This window comes from Anas acuta, chromosome 3 (assembly GCF_963932015.1).
Source record: "Anas acuta chromosome 3, bAnaAcu1.1, whole genome shotgun sequence".
In the NCBI taxonomy this organism is placed as follows: domain Eukaryota; kingdom Metazoa; phylum Chordata; class Aves; order Anseriformes; family Anatidae; genus Anas; species Anas acuta.
The window spans coordinates 36094873-36101462 of NC_088981.1; the positions used below are offsets into that span (position 1 = coordinate 36094873).

The 6590-nt window shown below is 49.5% G+C and overlaps 1 non-coding gene across 1 annotated transcript; it reads left to right on the forward strand.

The window, feature by feature from the left end:
- TRNASTOP-UCA (transfer RNA opal suppressor (anticodon UCA)) lies at nt 1–87 on the forward strand. The gene has a single exon. It is a non-coding gene; the product is annotated as a tRNA-Sec (tRNA).
- Nucleotides 88–6590: the final 6503 nt, after the last annotated feature.

Below are 6590 nucleotides of genomic sequence, written 5' to 3' on the forward strand. Positions count from 1 at the left end.
GCCCGGATGACCCTCAGTGGTCTGGGGTGCAGGCTTCAAACCTGTAGCTGTCTAGCGACAGAGTGGTTCAATTCCACCTTTCGGGCGAGGGGTTGGGCTCCATGTCCCATGTTTTGCACCCTGGGCTGATGGGAAAAAGAAAGAGACCCCTGTCCCAGAGTAAACCATGCCCCTGGGGGGCTCCATTCAGACACCCACCCTAATCAAGATTTCCCCTTTTACTGCTTTTCCCCAAGCCCTGCTCTCTGTTCTGGACCATCCCCTGAGAGAAGACCACGCTCAGCACAGCTGAAGCCAGCAGTCTCCCAAGGGTGCCCGGGTGACAACTCAGCTTTTAATTAGGTTCTACTAAGCAGATCTCTTTAAACAGTGCCACACACCCTACAAGAACAGAAAAGAAGTAAATAACAGAAGCCATTCTCTAGATCCGCTCCATATTGACTGTAACCCATCTCCCGCCCACGCTACAACAAAGATGCTTCACTTCAGCAGCAAGCATGGGTGCTAATAATGTCACCCAGCCCCATGAAAAATAAAGGTTAGCGTGAAGCTAGGAAACATATTCTTCAAGCAGAAGGCATTGATTCTGTGATATCCTATCGCATCAACTCCAACAGATGCTTCGCAGAGCCTCCGGTTAGGATGAGACCCCGAAGCAACCCCGCCCCAGGGGATGGCGAGGATTCAAAGCGTGTTTCCTCCTCATCCCCCGGTCCCACAGGCAGGACGGGGGCTCGGACGGAAGAAACGCAACGCTAATCGTCAGCTCTCTGGCATTCCTGGGAGCATTCGGGGCCGGGAAGCGTCATCCGGAGTTAAGTAGGGAAGCACCTCTGAGGACCTAAGCCGGGATGACTGTGCTTCCTTTGCACGAAATGACTCACCCCAGCTGAAAGCCGGGGAGGAGAAGGGAAGGGCGCGAAGGGCCCCGCTGCCACTCCTGCTTTGGCTGCGATTGCGTCCAACCTGCCTGGCACCCGAGGCAAGCAGGAGCCAGCGGCCGTGGTGAACACGCGGGCTGGTGACGGGCAATCGGGTAAAAATAACTAAATAAAATCAAACAAATTAAAAAAATATATAAATAAAATAAATAATATAAAGCAAAATCAAACAAAATAAAACAAGACAAAGCATAACAAAACCAACCCAAACCTAATAAAACAACACCACCCCCCAGCACCCCGCGTGCCACATGCCCGCTGTCTTTGCGGCCTCGCAGGAGATGCGCAGCCGGGAGCCTCGCGGGCCCCAGCTGGCTCCGTGCTCCCGGCCGCCTCCTCTGCCCGTAACAAACTTTCTGTGAGGAATTTCGCCTCAGAAACTGGTGCCCGCGCTGCAGTTTGGCTGGGGGCTCTGGTTGGCGGGGGGCAGCGGGCGGGGGGGTTGGAAAGGCCTCGGCCCAGTAGTGGGCAGCTGAGAACATTAAAGTTAGATGCCAGTTACCCAGCAGAACATAATACGGCCCTTTCATGTGGTGTTTATAACTGAACATGCTGTTTTGTGTTGGCCTATTTTTTTTTTTTTCTTCCAAGAAGTAGTTTTGGATTAAATTATGACAATTACATTCTTATAGTCACCCCCCCTCCAGCCCCCACCCGCGCCCTGCGTGCACACAAGCACAAATGGGAATTATGTGCTCCGAGTGCGATCTGAACTCCGCAGCCCGGGAGCTGTGCCTGGCATTGAGTTCACTTTTTTTTTTTTTTCTTTTTTTTCTTTTTTTTCATTTTTTTTTCCCTCCAGAACAACAAAAAAAAAGGCCAGAGCCACTCCACACTCTTTCATCGCCTTCGGATGAAGTTAGGCCGGTCAGATTGCTGGTGTGGGTGACTTGTCCTGGAGGGGAGCTCGTGGCGAACACAGACTTTCCAACACGCAGGAGGGGAGGCCAGGGAGCCCTGGCGGTGAAGGCTGCGGCACGCCGCACAGGGTTTGTGAAATCCTGTGTGAATACGTGGTATGCAAACACCCCCTGCGCCGAGCTTCTTGCACAAGCCCCAGTTGGCTCACGTACCTGGGCAGGGCTTCAGCTGGTCGGCGATGGAGGAGCACAGCTCGACGAGCGGCCTGCCCTCAGGGATGGGCCCCCACACGCGCCCCCAGCACGGCAGAACCGAGAGGGAGCACGGGAGGGAGGTTAACTGGGACGGGGGCACCCCAGGACCTTGTTCTCGCACCCTTTAGCTGACACGGAAAGGGACGAGGCCATAGGAAGAAGGGCTCCCTGTGTTTAGCTGCTGGTTTGAGGCGAGCGCCGGCGTAGAGGCCGGTGTAGATGACTTGTGTGTAGCTGGGAGGTTTTGCAAAATACTATCAATGTCTTGCCTGAGTCTGCTTTGTTTGCAGTCACTCATTAGTCAGCCAAAGCGTTCGGCGTTTGAACCTGAGTGTCACTTTCTTCCCTGACAAAGGGCCAACCGAAGAGGAGCCAAAGGCTTTACCGCTGCTTAGGAGGCAAGCCAGGGGTTACTCAGCGGCACGATGCACGAGAGCCCGGCTTCTCAGCAGAATGCAATCTGCCTCCTGTTGTTTTCCCCGTGGAGTCACAGAGCGGCGAGGAGGATGTGCTGGTGACAGATGGCTGACGCGACTCATGAAGCGCATGGGTGACTGGGCTGTGACTCAGCAAGAGTTTGGGCACGGGAGCCCCGCTGCTGGAGCTCTTGCACGGTGACCGTGGACCTGGCCGGGTCTCCTGGAGGGCCGAGCGCGGGACGTCGTTTGAAGTCTGTGACCGCCGGCCTCCATGGGAGGGAAGCAGGCGCACGCAGCCTGTTGGAGCAGAAAGTCAAGCTGCTAATTACTGTTTACATTGGTAATGGGTAATGTCGTAGTGCGTACAACTACATGACCTGCTGGTGGTGCTTAGATGTCCTGCTAGCCTTCGGAAAGGAAACCATTCAACATCCTGGCCTCAAGTAATGACAGTCTTGCTCGGAGGGAGTAGCACTGAGAAAACTTCTTTTTCAGTCAAGTCACTAGAGGGGGACAAAGACCTGATCTGGGTACACAGCCATACACCAGCTCTCCTGTTGCAGCTCTGGGAGACACCTTGGAGAGGCAGAAGCAAAGATGGCCCTGGCCTTCATCAGATCTGGAGGTGCCCAAGTGCAGCAGGACAGCTTTCTGGACACCGAGCAGGCAGCTGGGGATCAGCAGCACATTGGGGAAATGAAACCAATCTTTTCCCACCAGAAGCAGGATGGCGCATGTGCATGTTTAGCAGCCTCTGTGTCAGCTCTGCCAGTGCTTCTCCCTATTCCATTGCTGGCTGGGGCTTTTGAAGGCCAATTTTTTTCTTCTTTCTTCTCTTTTATGAATGATGGAGAGCTGAATTCACAGGTCTGGATGGGTGCCAGGTGTTATTGTTGTCTCTGTGAGTTAGAGACGTCATGGAAATATTGGAGGACCTGAACTCGAACAGAATGTACCTGTGTGCATCCCACACGCACGCAGAGAGCCAGAGTGGCCGTAGTAAGCAGCAAGGCAGCGTTTGCAACTAACATATTGACCTGAAGTGCTTAAAAGCCACTACACACACTCCCCTGGTGAAATGTCGACTGGAATGACTCATACAAATGGATCGTGATGCACAGTCCTCAGCCCAGCCAGACTGTGCTTGGAACCAAGGCACTCCCATTTTCTCCCCTCCAGCATACTTGCCTGACCAAATCCAGGATTGAGCCATTTGGCTCTGACTGGAGCTGGTCAGAACATGTTTTTCTTTTCTTCTCTTTTTCCCCTCCTTCACCCTTTGGAAAATGTTGACATTTTAGCAAAGGGCTAAAAAACCCAAACCCTGAATATTTTCCATTGGAAAATGCTCAGGGAATGGGAGGGGAACAATCCCAAAATTGCCAACAATCAAATCTCGTTTGCTTTTAAGCTTTTTGGGTTTATGAGAAGGGGTCACGTTTGGAAGAAAGCAAACACTTTCTATGAAAATATTTGTTCTCTTCAAACCCATTTTTTCACTAGAAAAATGTTCCAACTGGCATCCTTTTTACTGAAGTTAGTTTGGACATTCTCTACGTCTAATTTTGGAATCGGCCCGAAGAAAAACTAATTCAGAAATGTAAATCTTTTATTGGAATATAAAGCACAAATGACACATACAGCACAACTCTGAGATATATCCCGATAGTCTCTGTGTGTTAACAGTCCTATTTTCACAAATATCTCAACCAAGTTTGGAATCTGGCCTCTGGGACACCAAGCTCTCAAGGCTTAGTGCTCTGAGCACATTCCTAAAGGGAATCTCTCTTAATAAGATCACATCAAAGGCTGTAAGGGAAGCAATAGGCACTGAAAGGCATATTACCTGTAACTATCCCTTGAGTAGCTGATAGCACGGAAGCACTTAAAAAGCATTTTGTTCTGATGTCTTCAGCTAATTTAAATTTCTGTCTGAATTGTAATGTAGGCCTGAAACATTTGTTTCATCTTGTCTTTGTGTATTATCCTGCTTTGCTGTAAGTTAAAAATAAAAAAGGAAAGGGACAATGTTAGCATAAGAGAACACACATATTTGGAGGAAAGGAATTATGCCCTAAACTTTTACTAAATGCGGCTAATAACAGGTTAGAGTTTAAAAATGGAAAGATCTTAAAACAAGTATACACTGGTCATAAATCAATTTGGGCTGCAAAGAAGCAGAAGCCTTCAAAACAGCAGCAGAGTGAAGTTCAGAATAACCTCCTAAGAGGAGCAACGGGAGTAAAAAACTGAAGACAGATCTCAATCAGTTGTAGGATATCATGACAGCAGAGGAGGAGATTCAATGTCCCATGGGTCCGTTCTCTTTTTTTGTGCCCCTTCACCCTTTTTTTTTTTTATTTCACACTAAAGCTTCTCAGTTCCTCTTCACATTTGCTCCATTATGGTTTAGAGTTGGAAGTGCTGGACTTCGCTCTGACTTAGTTCTGCTCTCCGTCACTTGTCACTTCCAGGCTTCCCTGAACTAGTCACTGCTGTTTGAATTGGGTCACCGCAGAAGAAGGGGTATGTTTGACTTCACCAAGCCCCTGTTTGTTATTTTCTTTTCAGTCTGGGAACATCTCCCTGTCATTGTTAAATCTCATAAAGCAGTGGGTATAAAAACATAATGATGCAAAATCTCAGTTTTGTGCCTCATCTTTGTCAGCTGGGGACAACTCAATTGTATGTTGATAAAAGGAAGAGGCTGTGAATGTCTCTGCCACCTTAGTGGCAAGGAACACAGGGTTCCTAAAGCCCTGCACTGGTTATGTCTGTCCTCTGTAATATTTTTTTCAGCATAACCAAGCAATTTTTCATTTATAGACCTCTACTTTTGAGGTAATAAAGACAAAATATCAAGAGCGTCAGCCCGTGAGCTTGGAAACACAACTGCATGGAGGAAGCCACAGCAGGAACATGAGAAATGGCCATCCAGGGATGCAGAGCTGTGACTAGCCATGGAAATGTCACTGTGTGAAACGTAACTACTGGGACACCAAGCAGATTAAGCCAGGGCTTGTGACTGTTGACATTCATGGAAACATGTTTCACAAATCCAGCTTCCCCCCCCCCCCCAAAAAAAAATATCAGATTCTAGCTTCCTTCCAATAATTTAAAGAGGCAGCAGTCTGTTCATATAACCTTCAGACCAGGCTGGCAGAGGGACTGAGTCCCTCAGTGAAAAGCAAAGAGCAGCCCCTCTGGGCCAGAGCAGCCCAGCAGTCTGCTCCCAGCTGGGGCACAAGGAGAGGCTGTCCAGGGAGGGCGCACAGCCCTGGGCTCTTCCCTCTCTCTTCCCCTTGCATTTCCTCAGCATTCACCTTTGTTGGGGTGGGATGCTAGATTGTACATCCCACCTATTCCCTGTAGCATCCATTTATAGATCTGTTGTCTGGGAATTTGTCTAATCCCACTCAGAGCCTGCTGACACCGTTTGCTTCTGGAACCTGCTGGGCCAGCAGCTGCCAGAAGTTCCCTGCCTAATGTCATGTAACTTCTTTAATCTGTTTTAAACCTGTGTGCTGTTGGTTTCAGTGAGTGCTCCCTGCTCTTCTGTTGAGGGATTTGGCTACTAACAAGTCTGCATTCACCTCAGCCACCCTAATTCTGCGAACCTTGTCATTAACCACCAGAAAAATAGCTAAGGATTGCAATACTGCTCAGATCACTCTGTTCCTGTCGCCTGCTGACCTTCCCAGAGCAGTTTTATGCCTGCAGCACTCTGGCTGTTACCAAACTCAGATGGGAAAAAAAAAAAATGACAGCAAAGCAAATGGAGTGCAACTTCCTTCCAGCGTTGTATTCCCCGTGCAGCTGCCCATCAGCGATGCAATGGGTCCATTTTGTGGTTAGGAGTTGGATGCTGATGGCCCCATCCTTCCCTTGGGGATCTGCAGTTCCCTGCCCAGCAGGGGGCTGCAAAGCAGCGAGCAGGATTTCGGGGAGGGTAGGCTGGCAGCCCCGGCGGGGGTGTCAGGGGCATCTTCCAAAGTGGCTTTAATTAATGAGCACATGTGCAGCGAGGAGAGTTACAGCATCCCACTCAAATTGTTGACTTGGAGCGCTTCTGGAGACAGCCGTACTCTGCTCATTAGGAAAGAGCTTTTTTGCAA